Raw genomic sequence first — 21030 nt, 5'->3', positions numbered from 1 at the left:
GAACTAGCTATGTAGCTATCTGGTGGAAGAGTATTTCAGGGAAAGGGATCAATATGTGCAAAGGCCCTGAGGTGAGAGCATGCCTGCCATTACTGAGGAAAAGCAAGGAGGTCAGTTTGGCTAGAGTGGAATAAGTGATGGAGGAAGGGGTAGGGGATGAAATGGGAGGTGGAGTGTGGTAAATTGTAAAAATGGACACACATTATTCCCTTTTTTGCATGTTGCCCTTGCAATATGATACTGCAGTTCCTCTCATCAAGAAGTGGCTCTATATCTCCACCCCTTGCACCTGAGTTGGCCATGTGGCTTGCTTTGGCCAATGGAATATTAGAAAATATAATACAAGAAGAGGCTTGAAAAGCACTTGCACATCAGGTCTTGCTTTCTTGATGTTGCTGAAATCCCTGATGGCCATGTAAGTAAATCCAGGCTACTCTGCTGGATTATGAGACCCAGTCATGCTGGTCACCTGAGGCGACACCTAGCCAACCCCCAGATATGTGAGACCATTCACTACAGCTACAGAGGCTTGAGTGATCCCAGCCAAGATCAGCAGAAAAACTGCCCAGCCAAAATAGCCAAACCACAGAATTGTGAACTCAAGAAATGATTAAAAGCCACAAAATTTTGAAGTGGTTATTTTGTTCTACAACAAAAGTTAATTGATGCACATGCTTTGAATTTTAAGGATAAAGTGAAAATCATGTAAGATTTCAGAGAGAGGGAATAAAAAGTTAGCTGTATTAGCTAGCATTGAATTCTTCATCCACATTTGGAATGTTATTAGACCTTATGATAATGTTCATAGAATTCTAAATGGAGAGGATTTTGAACCTAAAATACCATTGCAAAGAAATAGGCTTTAGGGATACCAGAAAGTTATCACCAAGGGCAGTGACAAGTTTCTTCTTTTCTTATTGAGGTATATGTGACAATTAAAAATCATATATATTTAAGGTTTACAATTTGATTATCTGATATACATATCCATTGTGAAATAATCAGTACAATAAAGCTGACATTTCCATCACCTTAGATAGTTACCACTTTTTTGTTTCTTATTTATGTCTGTATGTGTGTGTGGTGAGAACATGCAAGATCTACCATCTTAGAAAATTCCAAGTATACGATATTGTTAATTATAATCACATTGTTGTACATAATCTCCCCAACCTATTCATCTTGAATAACTGAAACTTTGCACCCCTTAATGAAAGTCTCCCCATTTGTCTCTCCCCCCAGTCCCTAGTAACCAACACTATATTCTGCTTCTGTGAGTTCAACTATTTTAGATTCCACATGTGAGATCATGCAATATTTGCCTTTCTGTGTCTGGCTTATTTCACTTCTAGGTTCATCAGCAAATTACAAGATTTTCTTTTTTTAAAGATGAATAATATTCCATTGTGTATATATGAGATATATACATATAGCCATATACACATACATTGTGTATATGTGATATACATACATACATATTACATTTTCTTTATCCACTTGTTCATCGATGACTACTTAGGTTGTTTCCATATCTTGGCTATTATGAATGATGCTGAAACAAACATAGGAGTGTAGATATCCCTTTGAGATCCTGATTCAATTTCCTTTGGAAATATACCCATAAGCGGAATTGCATATGGAACGATCATATGATAGTTCTATTCTTAATTTTTTGAGGAACCTCCATACTGTTTTGCATAATGGCAGTACTAATTACGTTCCCACCAAAAGTATACAAGGGTTCCCTTTTCTCCACTTCCTCACCAGCTCTTATCTTTTGGCTTTTAGATAATAGCCATTCTAACAGGTGTGAGGTGATATCTCACTGTGGTTTTGATTTGCATTTCCCTGATGATGAGTGATGTTGAGAATATTTTCATGTACCTCTGGGCCATATGTAAGTCTTCTTTTGAGAAATGTCTATTCATGTCTTCGCCCACTTTTTCATTGAGTTATTTGTTGTTTTGTTTTGCTATTGAGTTGTGTGAGTTCCTTATACATTTTGGATATTAACCCCTTATCAGATTTATGATTTGCAAATATTTTCTCCCCTTTCATACGCTGCCTTTTCACTACATGTTTTCTTTGCAGTGCAGAATCTTTTTAGTTTAATGTAATCCCTTTGTCTATTTTTGCTTTTGTTTTCAGTGTTTTTGCTATCATATTTAAAATATCATTGCCCAGACCAATGTCAAGGGGCTTTTCCCTTATGTTTTCTTTTAGGAGTTTTATGGTTGCAATTCTTACATTTAAACCTTTAACCCATTTTGAGTTGATTTTTGTATATAGTGTAAGATAAGACTATGCATTCTGCTCTTTGTGGAAAGTTCTGTATGTGTCAGTTAGGTCCATTTAATTATAGTGTTATTCAAGTCAGCTGTTTGTTTATTGGTTTCATGTCTGAATTTTCTATCCATTCTTGTAAGTAGGGGGATTGAAGTCCCATACTACTATTTATTGCTGTCAATTTCTGCCTTCTGAGCTGTCAATATTGGCTTTATGTTGTTAGGTGCTCTGATGTTGGGTGTGTATATATTTATAATTGTTATACCTTCCTTTTGAATTGACCCTGTTATCATTAGATAATGACCTTCTAGAGACAGTTCTAGACTTAAAGTCTATTTTCTCTGCTATAAATATAGCCACCTCTTGATTTTCAAGGCAAGATGGTGGACTAGGTAAACGCTTGCCTCTTCCCATGACCACATTAAAATTACAACTAAATTATAGAACAATCAACCTGGATAACCAACTGAAGACTAACTGAACAGAACTCCTATAACAAAGGATATAAAGGAAAGGCCAGGTAGAGACTGGTAGGAGGGGCAGAGCTTCAAAACGGGCTTGCCCCACACCCATGTATGGTGGTTGAGAATTGGGAAGGATATCTTAGCTGCAGAGGTCTCTCCTGAAAAGCGAATGGTCCCAGCCCAACCCAGGCTCCCCAGCACGGAGCACCAGTGCCAGGAAAAATAGCCCCCACAACACCTAGCTGTGAAAATCAGTGGGGATTCTGTCCATCAATCTGAGATGGAAGTCTGCTGGAAACCCAGGTGTCCCCTTAAAGGGCCCACACACAGACTCACTCACTCTCTGGTACTCACTGTGGGATGCAGCAGCACAGGTATGGTGACTTGGGAGGCACCAGAGACATACAGGGAGAGACTGAGTTGTATGGCCTCAGGGTGAGGGCTGGAAGGACAGCCACCATTATCTCTGTGTTGGGCTCTTCTCCCATTCAGCCTATGGGTAGGCATTATCTTTCCTATGCTAAGCACTTGCCCATCACGGCCAAATCTGAATCTGCATTGGCCTGGTAAACTCCACTTGCTCCACCCTGGTAACTCCCTGGGACCCCGCCCCACTCAACTTGCACACAGCTGGAGGCACTTTCCCAGGCCCCAGCCAGCCCTGGCTCAGGCACTACAGGAGGCTCTTTCAGTAGCAAACAGCTTGCCCTGGCTCACACATGACCAGAAACACTTTTAGCTGTGGTCAACGAATCCCAGCACACACTGCAGACTTTCTTGAAAAACTCTCAGGGTCTATAGGCCCTAGGTAGATGGAGGTTGGTGTGCTGAGCCTTTTGCAGAGTGGCCCCAGGCACAGCACTGGCACCAAACCTGAAGCTATATTGACCTGATGAACACCACTCACATCACCCTGGGGATTCCCTAAGACCCTGCCTAACACAACTCTTGGTACCCTGGGAGGCTCTATCAGCAGCTGAACCTTAAGGCAGCCAGCAGGTGGCAGCAGGCCTCGAGGTGCCATGGAACTTTTCCTGAGCTTCCAAGTCCCAGTGATGGTGGCAGCCATACCTGGTTCAGAGCGTGGCCACTCCCACACACCTCCAGGTCCAGCACAAGCAGTAACCAACCACAGTGCTCCTACCAAGTAGCACCGGGCCAATCACAGGGAGAGGCTAACTTTCGTTGGCATAAGAACCCCTCCTACAAACCAGAATCAACACACCAGGAAGCTGGCTTCAAACGACAGCAGAGCACCACCAATTAGCTCCACAAGCGACACACGGAAAGGGTGGTCTCAGCAGGCACCAGAGCGCCCTGGGATGAATCCCTATCCATGGGGTCAGCCCCTACACAGCAGTTAATACATTGATGTTGTAACCAATCATCACAACCAGTCTGCCTGAGGGTCAATAACACTCACTGATTTGCAAACAGCAATCAAGGCTCAAACAGAACAGGAGGGAACACACAACCCACACGAGACACACCTAGAGCCTCTGGCTCAAGTGATGAGGGAGACTGCATCACTGGGCCCCAGAGGGCACCTGCTACATAAGACTATCCAGTCAAGACTAGGAGATGTACAAGATCTGCCTAATACATAGAAATAAACACAGAGATGCAACCAAAATGAGGAAACAAAGAAACATATCCCAAATAAAAGAACAGGAGAAAACGCCTTTAAAATAACTAAACAAGGGGTGCCGGTAGGCTCAGTGGTTGGAGCACAGTGCTCATGGCACCAAGGTCACTGATTCAATTCCCACATGGGCGGCCAGTGAGCTGCACCCTCCACAACTAGATTAAAAACAATGGCTTAAGCTTGGAGCTGAGCCGCCAGTGGGCAGCTGGTTGGCTTAGTGGTTAGAGCGCAGTGCTCATAACACCAAGATTGCCGGTTCAATTCCCACATGGGCCAGCGAGAAAACAACGGCTTGAGCTTAGAGCTGAGCCACTGATGGGTGGCCAATTGGCTCAGTGGTTGGAGCGCAGTGCTCATAACACCAAGGTCGCTGGTTCGATTCCCACATGGGCCAGTGAGCTGCGCCCTCCACAACTATATTGAAAAAACAGCGACTTGACTTGGAGCTGAGCTGCGCCCCCCACAACTAGATTGGAAAAAAACAAAACCGACTTGACATGGAGCTGATAGGTCCTGGAAAAGTACACTGTTTCCCAATATTCCCCAATAAAAATTTTTAAAAAAAGAACTAAACAAAATGGAGGCAAGCCATCTACCAGATAGAGAATGAAATGTTAAAAGACATTTCATTCAAATGGAAATGAAAAAAAATTGGAGGTAGCAATACTTTTATCAGACAAAATTAATATTAAAACAAAGGCTATAATAAGAGACAAAGGGGGACATTACATAATTATAAAAGGATCGATTCAACAAGAGGATATAACCCTAGTAAACATTTATGCACCCAATGTAGGAGCACCTAAATATATAAAGCAAATATTGACCAACATAAAGGGAGAGATAGACAGTAATACAATCACAGTGGGGGATTTTACCACCCAGTTGACACCAATGGGTTGATCTTCCAGACAGAAAATCAGAAAGGAAACAGTGGCCTTAAATGACACGCTAGACAAGATGGATTTAATATTTTTAGAGTATTTCACCCCAAAGCAGTAGAATATACATTGTTTTCAAATGCCTATGGAACATTTTCCAAGATGGACCAAATATTAGGCCACAAAACAAGTCTCAATAAATTTACGAAGATTGAAATCTTATCAAGCATCTTCTCTGACCACAATGGTATGAAACTAAAAACCAATTACAAGAAAAAAAACCCTGAAAAGCACACACACACAGGGAGACTAAATAACATGCTGCTAAACAATGAATGGGTCACCAATGAGATCAAGGAAGAAATCAAAAGCTACCTTGAGACAAATGACAATGAAAACACAGTGACCAAAAATCTATGGGACACAGTGAAAACACTCCTAAAAAGAAAATTCATAGCAATACAGGCCTATCTCAAGAAACAGGACAAATCTCAAATAACAATCTAACCATATACTTAAAGGAACTAGAAAAAGAACACCAAACCAAAGCCAAAGTGAGAAGAAGGAAGGAAATAATAAAGATCAGAGTGAAAACTAATGAAATCGAGTCTAAGAAAACAATACAAAAGATCAATGAAACCAAGAGCTTGTTACATGAAAAGATAAACAAAACTGATAAACCTTTAACCAGACACATTAAAAAAAAAAGAGAGAGGCCCCAAATAAATAAATCAGAAATGAAACAAGAAAAATGAAAACGGACACCGTAGGAATACAAAGGATTATAAGAAAATGTCAACAATTATATACCAAAGAATTGGACAATCTGGAAGAAATGGATAAATTCCTAGAAATATTCAGTCTTCTAAGACTAAATCAAGAAGAAACAGAAAGCCTGAAGAGATCGATCATTACTAACAAAATCAAATCAGTCATGGGCCGGCCTGGTGGCTCAGGCGGTTGGAGCTCCACGCTCCTAACTCCCAAGGCTGCTGGTTCGATTCCCACATGGGCCAGTGGGCTCTCAACCACAGGGTTGCCAATTCAACTCCTCGAGTCCTGCAAGGGATGGTGGGCTCTGCCCCCTGCAACTAAGGTTGAACACAGCACCTTGAGCTGAGCTGCCTCCCGGATGGCTCAGTTGGTTGGAGCACGGGCTCTCAACCACAAGGTTGCTGGTTCGACTCCCGCAAGGGATGGTGGGCTGCACCCCCTGCAACTAGCAACAGCAACTGGACCTGGAGCTGAGCTGTGCCCTCCACAACTAAGACTGAAAGAACAACAACTTGAAGCTGAACAGCACCCTCCACAACTGATTGAAAGGACAACAACTTGACTTGGAAAAAAAGGCCTAGAAGTACACAGTGTTCCCCCAATAAAGTCCTGTTCCCCTTCCCCAATAAAAATCTTAAAAAAAAAAAATATTGAAAGGACAACTTGACTTGGAAAAAAGTCCTGGAAGTACACACTGTTCCCCAATAAAGTCCTGTTCCCCTTCCCCAATAAAATCTTTTAAAAAAATCAAATCAGTCATCAAAAAACTCCCAACAAACAAAAGTCCTGGACCTGATATATTCACAGGTGAATTTTACCAAACATTCAAAGAAGAATTAACACCTTTCCTTCTCAAAGTATTCCAAAAAATGCAATAGGAGGTAAGGCTCTCAAATTCATGTTACAAGGCCACTATTAACCTGATTCCAAAACCAGACAAAGACATTACAAAAAAAGAAAATTATAGGCCAATATCCCCAAAGAGCATAGATGCAAAATTCCAAAACAAAATATTAGCAAACTGTATTCAGCAATACATTAAGATCATATACCATGATCATGAGGGATTTATTCCTGTAGTGCAAGAGTGATCCAAATCCACAAATCAATTAATACTGATATGGTACACTACATAAACAAAATGAAGGATAAAAATCATATGATCATATAAATAGGTGCAGAATCAGCATCTGACAAAATTTAGCATCCATTTATGATAAAAACTCTCAGCAAAGTGGGAATAGAGGGAGCATACCTAAACATAATAAAGGCCATATATGACAAACCCACAGCTAACATCTACTCAATGGTGAAAAGCAAAAAGCATTTTTCTTAAGATCAAGAAAAAGATAAGGATGTCCACTTGCAGCACTTTTATTCAACATAGTATTGGAAGTCCTACCCACAGCAATCAGACAACAAAAAGAAAGAAATAAAAGGCATCCAAATTGGAAAGAAGTAAATCTGTCATTTTTTGCAGATGACATGATGTTATATAGAGAGAGCCCAAAAGATTCCACAGGAATAAAAAAAACTATTAGAAATGATAAATGAATTTAGTAAAGTAGCAGGATACAAAATTAATATTCAGAAATCAGTTGCATTTCTATACACCAATAACAAATTATCAGAAAGAGAAATTAAGAAAACAATCCCATTTACAAATGTATCCAAAAAAAAATAAATGAAACCCCTAGGAAAAATGTAACCAAGGAGATAAGACCTGTAATCAGAAAATGATAAGACACTATAATTATAAGAAAGAAACCGAAGAAGATACACATAAATGGGAGCATATACTGGGCTCATAGATAGGAAGAACTAACATCATTAAGATGTCCATAGTACCCAAAGCAACCTATAGATTCAATGTAATCCCTATCAAAATACCAATGGCATTTTTTTTTTTTAATTTTTATTGGGGAAGGGGAACAGGACTTTATTGGGGAACAGTGTGTACTTCCAGGCCTTTTTTACCAAATCATGTTGTCCTTTCAATCTTAGTTGTGTAGGGTGTGTTCAGCTTCAAGTTGTCCTTTCAGTCTTAGTTGTGGAGGGCATAGCTCAGCTCCAGGTCTAGTTGCTGTTTTTCTAGTTGCAGGGGGCACAGCCCACCATCCCTTGTGGGAGTCGAATCGGCAACCTTGTGGATGAGAGGACGCATTCCAACCAACTGAGCCATCCGGGAGCTCAGCGGCAGCTCAGCTCAAGGTGCCGTGTTCAATCTTTAGTTGCAGGGGGCGCTACCCACCATCCCTTGCGGGACTCAAGGAATCGAACTGGCAACTCTGTGATTGAGAGCCCACTGGCCCATGTGGGAATCGAACCAGCAGCCTTCAGAGTTAGGAGCATGGAGCTCTAACCTCCTGAGCCACCGGGCCGACCCACCAATGGCATTTTTCATAGAACTAAAACAAATAATCTTAAATTTTATATGGAACTACAAAAGACCCCAAATAGCCACAGCAATCTTGAGAAATAAGAACAAAGTTGGAGGTATCATGTTATCTGATTTCATAATATATTACAAATCTATAGTAAGAAAAACACTATGGTACTGGCATAAAAACAGACACATAGATCAGTGGATCAAAATAGAGGGCCCAGAAATAATCCCACACCTATTTGGCCATTTCATCTATGACAAAGGAGGCAAGAATATACAATGCAGGGGGGCGGCCAGATGGCTCAGTTAGTTAAAGCGCGGGCTCTGAATGACAGGGTTGCCAGTTCGATTCCCACATGGGCCAGCGAGCTGCGCGATTGAAGACAACGAGCTGCCGCTGAGCTTCCGGAGGGGTGGCCAGATGGCTCAGTTTGTTAGAGCGTGAGCTCTCAGCAACAATGTTGCTGGTTCAATTCCCACATGGGATGGTGGGCTGTGCCCCCTGCAACTAAAGAATGAAAACAGAGACTGGACTTGGAGCTGAGCTGCACCCTCCACAACTAGATTGAAGGACAACTACTTGGAGCTGATGGGCCCTGGAGAAACACACTGTCCGCCAATGTTCCTCAATAAAATTTATATATTAAAAAGAAAGAATGCACAGGATTGGTACATAATAGGTACTAAGTAAGTGAGCCCTTCCTTCCCCAGGTTCTGTGACACCATCATCCTGGGCCCTTTAAAAAAAAAAAAAGAATATACAATGGGTTAAGGAGTAGGTTCAATAAATGGGGTTGGAAAAACTGGACAGATACATGAAAAAATTGAAACTGGACCACCTTATATCACATACAAGAATAAATTCAAAATGGATTAAAGACTTCAGTGTAAGACACGAAACCATAAATCACTTAGAAGAAAATATAGGCAGTAAACTTTCTGACATTGCTCTTAGTAATGTTTTTTTCTGATCTATCTCCTCAGGCAAGGGAAACAAAAGACAAAAAAATAAACAAATAGGACTACATGAAACTGAAAAGTTTTTGCACAGCCAAGGAAACCATCAACAAAATGAAAAGACAACCTACTAAATGGGAGAAGATATTCACCAATGATACATCCAATAAGGGGTTAATATCCAAAATTTATTTTAAAAAACTCATACAACTCAACACCAAAAAACAAACAATCCAATTAAAAAATGGGCAGAGGTCCTGAATAGACATTTCTCCCAAGAGGACATACACATGGCCAACAGACATATGAAAAGATGCTCAACGTCACTAATTATCATAGAAATGCAAGTAAAAACCACAATGAGATGTCACCTCACACCTATCAGAATGGCTATCAGCAATTAATCAACAAACAACAAGTGCTAGCAAAGATGTGGAGAAATAAATATCCTCTTCTGGATATTTATTCGAAGAAATCCAAAACACTAATTTAAAAAGATACATGCATCACCATGTTCACTGCAGTGCTGTTCACAGCAGCCAAGATATGGAAGCAACCTAAGTGCCCATCAATACATGATTGAATAAAGAAGAGGTGGTACATATATACAATGGAATATTACTCAGCCATAAAAAAGTGAAATGTTACCATTTGTGACAACATGGATGGACCTAGAGGGTATTATACTACGAGGTGTGATAAAAAAAATATGGTGAATGTTTAATTTTTTAAAAATTTATTACAGTAAAAGACGCATTGGCATTAATCCCCTTCAAAATACTCCCCCTCACTTTGAACACACTTATCCCATCATTCTTGCCACTTTCTGAAGCAGTTCTGGAAGTCCTCTTTTGTGAGTGTCTTTAGTTGTGCTATCATGGCTGCCTCGATGTTCTGAATCATTTTGACTTTGGGGAAGAGCCAGAAGTCACATGGTGCCAGATCTGGTGAAGAAGGTGGATGAGGACACACGCTAATGTTTTTATTTGACAGAAATTGCCGTACCAGAAGCAATGGGTGACACCGAGGGTTGTCATGATAGAGAATGAAGTAAAGACATTCACGAAAGGGGACTTCCAGAACTGCTTCAGAAAGTGGCAAGAATGATGTAATAAGTGTGCTTGAAGAGAAGGGGAGCATTTTGAGGGGGATAAAAGGCAATGTGTCCTTTACTGTAATAATTTTTTTTATTTCAACATTCACCATATTTTGTGATCACACTTCATAAGTAAAATAAGTCAGAGAAAGACAAATACCATATGATTTCACTTATATGTGGAATCTAAAGAACAAAATCAATGAACAAACAAAACAGAAACAATCTCATAGATACAGAGAACAAACTGCGGGAAGGTGGCTGGCGGGCTGGGTGAGAAAGGTGAAGGGACTAGGAAGTACAAATTGGTAGTTACAAAATAGTCACAGAGATGCAAAGTACAGCATAGGCAATATAGTCAATAATATGGTAATAAATATACATGGTACCAGGTGGGCACTACACTAATCAATTTGTAGATTATATAAATGTCTACCCATTATGCTGTACACCTGAAACTAATACAAAATATTGAATATCAACTGTAATTGAAAAACAAAAATAAATAAAGCCACCTCTTGCTGTCTTATGGTTATCATTTGCATTAAGTATCTTTTTGCATCCCTTCATTCTCAGCCTGTGATTCTAAAGTGAGTCTCTTGTAGACAGCATATCACTAGATCATGATTATTTATCCATTTGGCCAATCTATGCCTTTAGTTTAATCCATTTACATTTAAGGTAATTATTGATAGGTCAGAACTTACTCTTGCTGTTTTGTTAATTGATTTCTGTTTGACTTGCAGTTGTTTTGTTCCTCTTTCAGCTTCTTAATTGTATTCTTTATTGTATCCTGGAGCTCTCCAAGAGCTATTCTCATTGACATGTAATTGTTTCTTTGTTGTTTTTGTGGTTTCTGTGGGAAGGATGAACATTGGGGCCTCCCACTTTGCTGTCTTGTTGATATCAGGCCAGAGATAATCTTCAATAACTCAGGGATACTACTTGAAAATACTATCTGAAATGAATACATTCATTCTTGGGGGCTCCACTGTCATGACCTAATTACTTCCCAAAGGCCCCCACACACACACAGATACCCTCACATCAGGGGTTAGGTTTCAACATATAAAATTTGGGGGAGGGGGCAGAAACATTAAGTCTATAGCACCCTTTAACTTGCTTTGGCCAATAGAATGTGGTATAAGTGCTGATGAGAAAGTTGTATCTGTAGGCCTTAAGAGGCTTGGTCCCTTCTGAATCCTCTTTTGAATCCCTGCCCTGTCATGAGAATAAGCATGTTGGAGGACAAGAAAATATGTGCTGTAGACCCCAGTTGTCTCAGCTGAGGTTATTCTAGTGCACCATAGTACTAGTGACCCCCAAATATGTGAGAGAGCACAGACAAGGGCAACACAGCTATGCACCTGCTCCAGTTGATGACCGCCATTACTGGATTCCCTATGTCCATATGTGTTGCAATGATTTTGCATTCTTCCCATTAAAGGGTGGAGTTTATTTCCCCACAACTTGAATCTGGGATCCGTTGTGACTTTGGCCAACAGAATGTGGCAGAAGTGAGTGTGCCAGTTCCATGTATAGGCCTCAAGACGCCTTGCACACTTCTACTCTCCCTCTTGGAACTCTGCCATGCTTTGAGAATGTGCCTGGGTTAGTAGGATGGCAAATGGAAGACCATGTGAATGAGAGCCTAGTTATCCCAGCAAACCCCCAAATATGTGAAAGAACCTGGCCAAGATCAACAAGCTTCCCAACTTACCCACAGCCAACTGTAAACACATAAGAAAATGGAACAAAGATGTGAAGAAATGCCAGGCTAACTCATAGGCTTATGATAATAAAGGGTTATTGATTTAAGTCACTGAAATTTGAAGGGGTTTGTTATACCACAATAGGTTAGCAATACAGACCCTATCAATAAAGTAACCTGGAAGAAAGTAACTTTGTATATCTTTTGTGACAGTCGTTAAACTACCACTCAACTCAGAATTAGGTTTACCCAGATGGAATATCTTAATCCATGTTGATCTTTGCACTAAACCTTTAAATAACTGCTTTGTCCTTGTTTTTATAAGAAAATACATAAAGAATGTCACCACCTGGATTAGTGGGAGTGGGGGAGGGTGAGAAAGGGAGGGTAAATAAATGTGACTTGAACATAAAATTGCAATTGAAGTATGCTGTCTTAATTTTTTGGTGTTTTGTGCATGATGCTTATGGTAAACAAACAAAATTGTGAATTACACAGATGTATAGAAATAAGCCCACCTGCACTTTCTGGATAAAAATTTAAGCCTGACAATGTCTGACACTGGCTACATGTTCTGATATTCTTAATTGCTATTTGCAAAGATGAATTGGTACCGAGATAATAAATATCTGCACTTTATATTTAGGCCTTAATAGCTAAAGGCCTTTAAGAAACATCAAAGCTGCCTACAACAGATGAGACACTAGTTCCCATAGGAATAAAGCATTAATAACTTTTAGATAACTGCCTGATATTCTATTTGAGCTACTTATGTCCGACATTTTTTAATTCCCTGGACCCAGGGTGGATATTTTTATTTGCAGGTAACTGGGGTTTGAGAAATACCGATGGAGAGTGTTTGGAGCAATACAATTTGCGGCCATTTTAAAGAAATATAAGCTAATAAAGAAAATAATGAAGGCTGCTAAATTGGGAGGTTGGCAACACTGTCATTTGAACACGTGGTATGATTTCATAACACATAGCATGGTATAATAAAGTTGGTAGAAAAGGAAAATATTTGGCAACACAAAAACACAAATGAAAAATTGAATTAATAAGCCTTCATTAAACCAGTTAAAAAGAAATCATGACTTAAAAACAATAATGTGAACTTGTGATGTATTTTGGGAAAAAGTAATCCTTTTGCTATATCATGAAAGTGGATAGTAGACTCTGTGTTACCCTGTTTGGGCTCTCAAAACAAACGGTGTCCTTACAGAGTAGCATACTTTACAATCAGCCTGGAACATCCTGTTCTTTTGAGGAAGGAAAGACACTTTCAAAGATTTTTGAGTTGTGACACAGAAGTCATCATGGAATCACCCTCACTGGTCTATGAAAATATGTTCCTCTGGAAACAGTACAGTCTATAAAAGGCCAAATATCCACAATGGTGCTCAAAAGGGACAACATAAAGTGAGCAAGAAACAAATTGCAGAGCATGTGTATGATTGCAATCCTCAGACGAACTCTGTATCAGGACCACCTGAGTCTGGATATTAAATCAGATCTGTGGGCTTCCTCACCTATGGAAGTTTGGGCAGATATTGCACAAGTGCGCTCATCCTCATTTTTCACAGCGCTGATGAGGACAGTGAGATTTTTGATGCTGAGCTTGGTTCAAAATTGAGTCACATATTTTGGTGAGTTCTTCCTGAATGACATAAAACAAAAATCCACATATAAAAAGGTGGTGGTGCAGTGAGTTTAGACGCGTCAAGACCCCATCCCATGTGGATTTTTGCAGCTACATGTTCCCAGGGAACTGAGCCATCCAGTCACCCCACCAGCAGCTCAGCAGCAGCTTGTCTTCAGTCTACGTGGTTGTGGAGGGCACAGCTCACTGGCTCATGTGGGAATGGAACCAGCAACCCTGTCGTTTAGAGCTCACGCTCTAACCAACTGAGCCATCCAGCTGCCCCAGAAAGCTGAATTTTTGATGAACCACTGCCCTTTTCTAGTCTTCAAAATATTTTTGGTTGTTTACACTATGCAAATTCTGTTTTAGGACTTTAGCTTAATAGTTTACTTAATTTCATAACCACATTACCACTAATTATTGAGACAATACGTTTTCCTGGTTACCATTGTTAGCATCAAGTCATTTCTCTTCTTGCATGCATTTCTTATCTTTAGTGAAAACAAAAAAACAAAAAAACCTGTTTTAGTCCTGAAAGTGTGGTAGAAAGTCTTAGTTTTTTGCATATCTCAGTTGGTTAGAGTATGAGCTCTCAACAACAAGGTTGCTGGTTTAACTCTCGCATGGGATAGTGGGCTGTGCCCCCTGCAACTAAAGACTAAAAATTGAAGCTGATAGGTCTTGAAGCTGATAGGTCCTGGAAAAACATACTGTTACCCAATAAAATTTTTTTTAAAAGAATTCAGCTTTCTGTATCCAGCAGAATTCCAACTCCGGAGAACACTATGCTTGTAGCAGTAGTCCCTTCTGGAACTCTGGGGGCAGTGATGTGGAGATGGTAAGAGAAATAAAAATATAAGGTATGCTAAAGATCTTGTCTTGTTGGGGCTGGGAGCACTGTAGATAATTATTTCTTGGCATTGATAAGAAAATATGTTTCCTCCTGGGATGTGGAGTGCAGCATAAGGACGAGAGTCAGTGGAACTGTAACAGCTATATACGATATCAGAGGGGTGGTAGATTGGGAGAAGGGGGTTATCACTTTGTGAGGGGTGTAAATGTCTAACTGTTACATTGTTTTGCACACCTGAAACTAACAAAAAAAAAAAGAAAAGAAAACATGTTTCCACAGTGCCAAGAATTATTGGGCCCTGTTTCTAGATCCATTATAGGTTAGCAAGGGCCACCCACTGAAATGAAAACAAAGACTCTGTTGAGGCTTTAGGCCTAGAGCAGCTGGTAGAAACTTCCAGAGGAACCCAAGGTCACAGGGTAAATACTGATATTCCCCAAACAGCTCTCAAGCAAATGGGAGATTGACAGTCCTCTACTATAGAGGACTCAGAAACTACAGAAACTGGGGAAAGGTTTAAATTAAGGAGAGGTTGATTAGCACAGTTATTAAGGAAAAAGTGTTAATAAACCTTTGGTTTGGGGTGAGGCATTCATATCATTCTCAAAGTTAAATCATTTTAGGAAATGTCAATATGTTCAAAAAACGTCAAATGCTTTAAGGCTTCATGTTCAAAAATGAAGTCTGTGTCCACACCACAGTTTTGTGACTAGAATATTTCTGCTCCGTGAAGATGAAGGTCATTCCTAATAGAAAACTATTAGGACAGGAGAATAACTTATCTTCTAAGACAGATATATAGATTCTTTGGGGTTGGGTAGGACACTGCGAATACATAGGAAACCAGTCTGACTAGAGTAGATGGTCCACAGGCAAGTTGAGAACAGGGATGATTATGTAGAGAAGGTCATGGAGGACTTGATGTCAGGTGTAGAACTTTACATATAATTAGGAATGGAGCTATATGAAGAAAATTATATTTTAAGGAGATAATCTGATAACAAAAAAGAGGATAGACAAGAGTAGTGAGAGACTAAGAGGTTGGTGGAAGAATATAAAATCTAGATGAGAGCCTGAGCAAGGTAGTGAGACTGGTAAGGAACAAACAAATACTGGTCACATTGAAAAGCAGATTTTTTTCTTTATTTTCTTACTACAAAGGTATTACATGCTCACTTTAAGAGTTTCAGTAATACAAGAGAATTTAAAGTGAAAAAAAATCAACATACATATCAGTGCAACCACGGTTAGAAGTGATATTTCAAGCTCCTAAATCACTATAGGGAAAAAGAGGACACGTACTTTGACAAATCTAGCAAGAAGAGATAAAAATAATAAACTGACAGAATTATTAATAAATATGGAATTGTAATAAATATGAAAGGTTTAATTATAAATTAAAAGGCAGACATTTTCAGATGGAGTAAAAAAATCTCATTGTGTGCTGTTTTGGAAAGATACATCTAAAACAAAACAACACAGAAAAATTGGAAATATTGGAATGGATAAAGATACACCAGACAAATGCAAACAAAAATCAAGGAGAGGTGGCAAGGAAATGTCAAGGCTAGAATGCATTAAATGGGTAAAAGAAGGTATCTTCGTGTTGTGAATTAACACAATCCAATAAAATAATCATGAAATTTTTTTGAAAGTTGGAAATAAAGAAAAGGCTGCATATCATTCTTTTTTATTTTTGATAACCTATAAAACTACTCTGCCATCTTGACTGGAAGAGAGCAATCATGAACTTTAGTGCACTGAAAAAGAATTTCAAATATGTAAAGCAAAAAGTTTAGAAATAGGAGGCTGTGATAAAACAACAGTGGATGATTTTAAATACTTTCATCAGAATGTTTAGATTAAACAAATAAAAAGGGAAAATCTGAATAACAATTAACAAGTTTGATTTAATATGTACAAATATGATATAATATTACCCAAGCAAAAAGAAGATACACATGTGCTTCAATTGCCCATGGAATATTTATAAAAATTTATTACATTAGGACACAAAGAAAATATTCCAAAATATATAATTCATATAGGAAACATTCTCCAATCATGAGACAGTATAAACAGTAATAAGGAAAAAAAGCATAGAGAAACAAAACATCAACTAAAACCTAACTATGTTAAAATATATAAACACACTTCTAAATCACTCTCAGATTAAAACCAAGAACAAAACTAAGTACAGATAGGTGACAAAAGAAGGACTATAACACTGCATGTGTAAACTATGGGATATAGTCAAATGTATTTAAAGGAAAATTTATGACTTAATGCATTAAACAGAAAATAAAAAAGACTGAAAATAAACTAAGCATTCACCTAAATAATCTAGAAAGAGATCAAATAGAACCAAAGAATGCAGAAAGAAGGAATTAACAAAAGCAGAAAGTGATATTTTTTAAAACTTGTAGTTTCCATCCATACTTTCTCCCCTCACTTCCATAACAAAAGTAACCCTTACATAAAAAAACAATTGTTTAATAGTTAACTGAAAATAAAATCTATAAACCTATGGACAGTCCTATTAAGGAAGAGAATTAAAAAGAGGTATAGCCATATATATGGAAATTAATACACATTAGAAAATATTACATACAACTTCCAATCAATACATTTGAAAATCCAGATGAAATGGAAGAGTTTTACAGATAAATTGACAAAATTGACGCAAGGAGAGATGGAAAACCTAGATTGACTAATCATCAAAGAAACTGAGAGAGGATTTACATTTCTACCCTCCCACTCCCCAAACACTCCATAACATTCTATATCCATTCCTGACAAAACTGTAAGTCAATCAGGAACCAGGAATAGAAGGGCATTTCCATAACTTGAAAAGGTATCTATCAGAAACAATGGCAATCATCATATTTTAGAGTGAAACAATGAGATATTTCTATTAAAGTCAAAAACAGGAGAAGGATGCCTGCTCTTTATTAATCAATATAAATCTGCATTGTTCTGGAAGTCATAAAGTCTTTATCAATGTGCCAAAAGGAAAACCAAATTAGATACAAACATTAGCAAGAAAAAGACAAACGTTTCATTATTTATATGATTGTGTACCTAGGAATTCAAGATAATTAACTGGAAAAAAACCAGCTAAGAGCAGAGTTTAATATGATGCCTGGATACAAGATAAATGCAAAACTCTATATCATAAAAAAAAACCACCTCTATATCATAAGGATGTCAATTCTTGACACATTACTCAAAAGGTCCAAGGCACTTCCAGGGATTTTTTTCTTTTTACCGAAGTTGAAGAGTTGATTCTATAATTCATCTGGAAAAAGAAAATATAGAAGAATAGCCAAGTAAATTCTGGAAAAAAAAAAAGAATGACGAAGGAAGAGCAGCCCCATCACATTTCAAAATATATTATCATGCTACTGTAATTAAAACAGTAATAGACAAAAATTGAACAGAAAAGCAACATAAGAAGCATACCCATACAGTTCAGGATGAAAAGAGAATTCCAAATCGATGTAGATATAATTCGATACAATAAGTTAGGAAAACTAACTATCTCTTCTGAAAAAATTCTACTTTCCAACACACACACACACACACACACACACACACACACACATCAATTCCATACGGATTAAAGCACTGAGCAATAAAAATATGTAAAATTTAGAAGAAAATATAGAACAATATTTTTATAATCTTGGGATACAGAAGCCTACCTAAGTATGAGACAAAACCAAGAAAGTATAAAAGAAAAATTTTAATGTTTGACTCTACATAATTAAATCTTTATGGCAAACAGCATCATAAGTAAATTTTTTAAAAGACAAATGACAGACATTTGCAATCTCTAGCAGTCAAAAGGATACCAGCTCTACTATCCAGAGACCTCCTGCAAATCAACAAGGAAAAAAGATAAATGACTCAATCATAGAAAAATAGGCAGAGAAGATGAGCAAGCAATCTCCAACAGAATACAAATAGCCAATAAATATATTAAAAGATACTTAACTTTACTAGTGAGTAGGGAAAAATAAAGAAATTTTTCATCCAAAATGCTGACAAAATTCAAAAGAATGATAGTGTCCAGTGTGCCAGGAGGGCAATTTAGCTCAAAACCTTTGATCTAGCAGTTATACTTCTAAGATATTTAAAAGAATGCTTTTTATAGCATTCTCTGTAATAGAGAGAAAAAAAGATGTTAACCTACAGATCTATCATGTGCAAAGAGTTGAGTAAAATAGATAATACACCCTACTATGGAATTCTACCTGTTACAATGACTTTCTATTGAGTGAGAAGGGGAAGGGGCGTGGGATAGCAAATTGTAGAATAATACAGTAAGTTCGCACTTAATTTGGTAGATATGTTCTTGGAAACTGCGACTTTAAGGGAAACAATGTACAACAAAACCAATGTTACCACAGGCTAATTGATAGAAACAAGAATTAAATTCCTACAGCATATTTCTGGTCACAAAAACATCACCTAACTTCTAAAAAAAGACCCAAGCACTTCTATTACCAAACATTGAAATAAATGTGAGCTATACATATATTTAAGAAAAATGAATAAAAACAAGTAAGAGAATGATTTTCCAACCTGCTTATTCCAGTTCAGGGTCACGGGTGACTGGAGCCTCTCCAGGCAGCTCAGGGCACGAGGAGGGAACCCACCCTGGGCAGGACGCCCTTCCATCGCAGGGCCACCCACACACACCCACACTCACTCAGACTGGAACAATGTAGACACGCCACTTCACTCACATGCACATCGTTGGGATGTGGGAGGACACCAGAGTCCCCAAGGAAACCCACACAGACGTGGGGAGAGGCTGCAAACCACACAGTCAGTGGCGCGGGCCTGGAATTGTTTTTACTTTTTGTTTTTTGGTTTTTTTTCTCATCAACTTTAACAAATGAAATTGAACAAAACGTTATTAGAGGACCTGCTGTATGTATAGGATGATTTCATTTTGTAAAACACACAAGAACACATGCACAGAAACAGAAAAAGTACTTGGAAGATACAAAGCAAACAAATCATCATGGCTTTCTCTGGGCAATGGGACTGGGAGAGGGGTATTTTCATTTGTTCCTTTATATACGACTGTCCTTTTTATTTTTATAATAAGCATGTGTTATTTTTATAACAGAAAAAAACATAGTCTCACCCTATAACATTTGGATTAAAAAAAAATTATAAGGAAAAGGAAAAAAACCTATATGAAATCTCACTACACAGAGGCGCTTTTTATTAATATTAACATGTCAACACTTTGCTTTTCAGTCCCTGTTACGCATTTTTTACATATTTGAGATCTTACTCTATGTAACTTTGGGCTTATTTTCCAATTAATATATTGTCCCTATAGAGAATAAAGAGCCACCCAGAGATAATTGCTTAATTCATGAACTTCAAGTGCACAGAATTGGATTATGAATAATCCATGCATGCTGTCATAGATCATGTATACTGTCTCCATGATCCATGCATGGCCCTCTTTGATCCATTAACTTGTTCTTTTGTTTAATTTTCATAAAAACCATACAATTATTAAATCATCAATAATATGCTTTTAGTTACGTAATGAACACCCACCAACTCACCCATCAAACCTACTTCTGTGATCCTCTCCTATTCCAACCTCCTTTCCTCAACCCCAATGACCATTATCCTGAATTTTTAATTGATATTCCTTTGCTTTTTAATAAACTATTTTAATCCCAAGTGTGTGTATGTGTGTGTGTATACTTAAATAATGTAGTATTTAGTTTTACTTGTTTTTGAATAATACAAAAAGGATATCCTATTATATGTTGTCTTCTGGGACTTGATATCTTAATTTAACATTATTGAAGTAAAATCTATCTATATTATTATGTGTAGCTGTAGTGCATTCATTTCACTGCTATATAATATCCCGTCATGTAACTATACCACAATTTATCCATTTTTCTTTGGGGACATTTACTACTAACATTTTAGTGTATATTCTTCTGGTTATTTTTTTGAAGACATTTATATAGTTTCCTTTCTACAAAATTTGAATACTATATATACTTATGTTACCTGTTCCTTTCACTAAAGAGATCTTGTGAACATATTCCCACTTCAGTAAATATTCTTCTGTGGTATAAACTTAAATGGCTGCATAGTACTCCATAATATTTACAAGATATTTTTATTTTACCACCAATTGTTGGGCACCTGGATTGCTTATAATTTTTTTGCTGTGATAAGCTTTATGATGTACATATCCTTTAGATCAGCAAGTCTCTTTTTAAGAATTTATTCTGAGTAATATCTGAATAAATTTGCACACAATTATACACAAGGCCACCACATAG

General features: G+C 37.9%; 1 protein-coding gene across 11 annotated transcripts in view; it reads right to left on the bottom strand.

The window, feature by feature from the left end:
- Positions 1-21030, bottom strand: part of LOC109436883 (melanoma-associated antigen 8) — a 178556-nt gene that overhangs the window by 100489 nt on the left and 57037 nt on the right. The window contains exons 5-6 of one of the 11 annotated variants that reach the window (XR_012493480.1): positions 18158-18572; positions 15812-17993 (exon numbers count right to left, since the gene is read on the bottom strand). The exons of 7 other annotated variants lie outside the window; for them this stretch is intronic. The gene's annotated coding sequence lies outside the window, so the exon portion shown is untranslated. Of the gene's footprint in view, positions 1-15811; positions 18100-18157; positions 18573-21030 lie in introns of those variants that run through there. 3 more of the 11 variants (XR_012493483.1, XR_012493482.1, XR_012493481.1) reach the window with 3 other exon arrangements.

This window comes from Rhinolophus sinicus, chromosome X (assembly GCF_036562045.2).
Source record: "Rhinolophus sinicus isolate RSC01 chromosome X, ASM3656204v1, whole genome shotgun sequence".
Classification (NCBI taxonomy): Eukaryota; Metazoa; Chordata; class Mammalia; order Chiroptera; family Rhinolophidae; genus Rhinolophus; species Rhinolophus sinicus.
The sequence above is the reverse complement of the archived record's forward strand: the minus strand, read 5'-3'. Positions and strand labels throughout refer to the sequence as shown.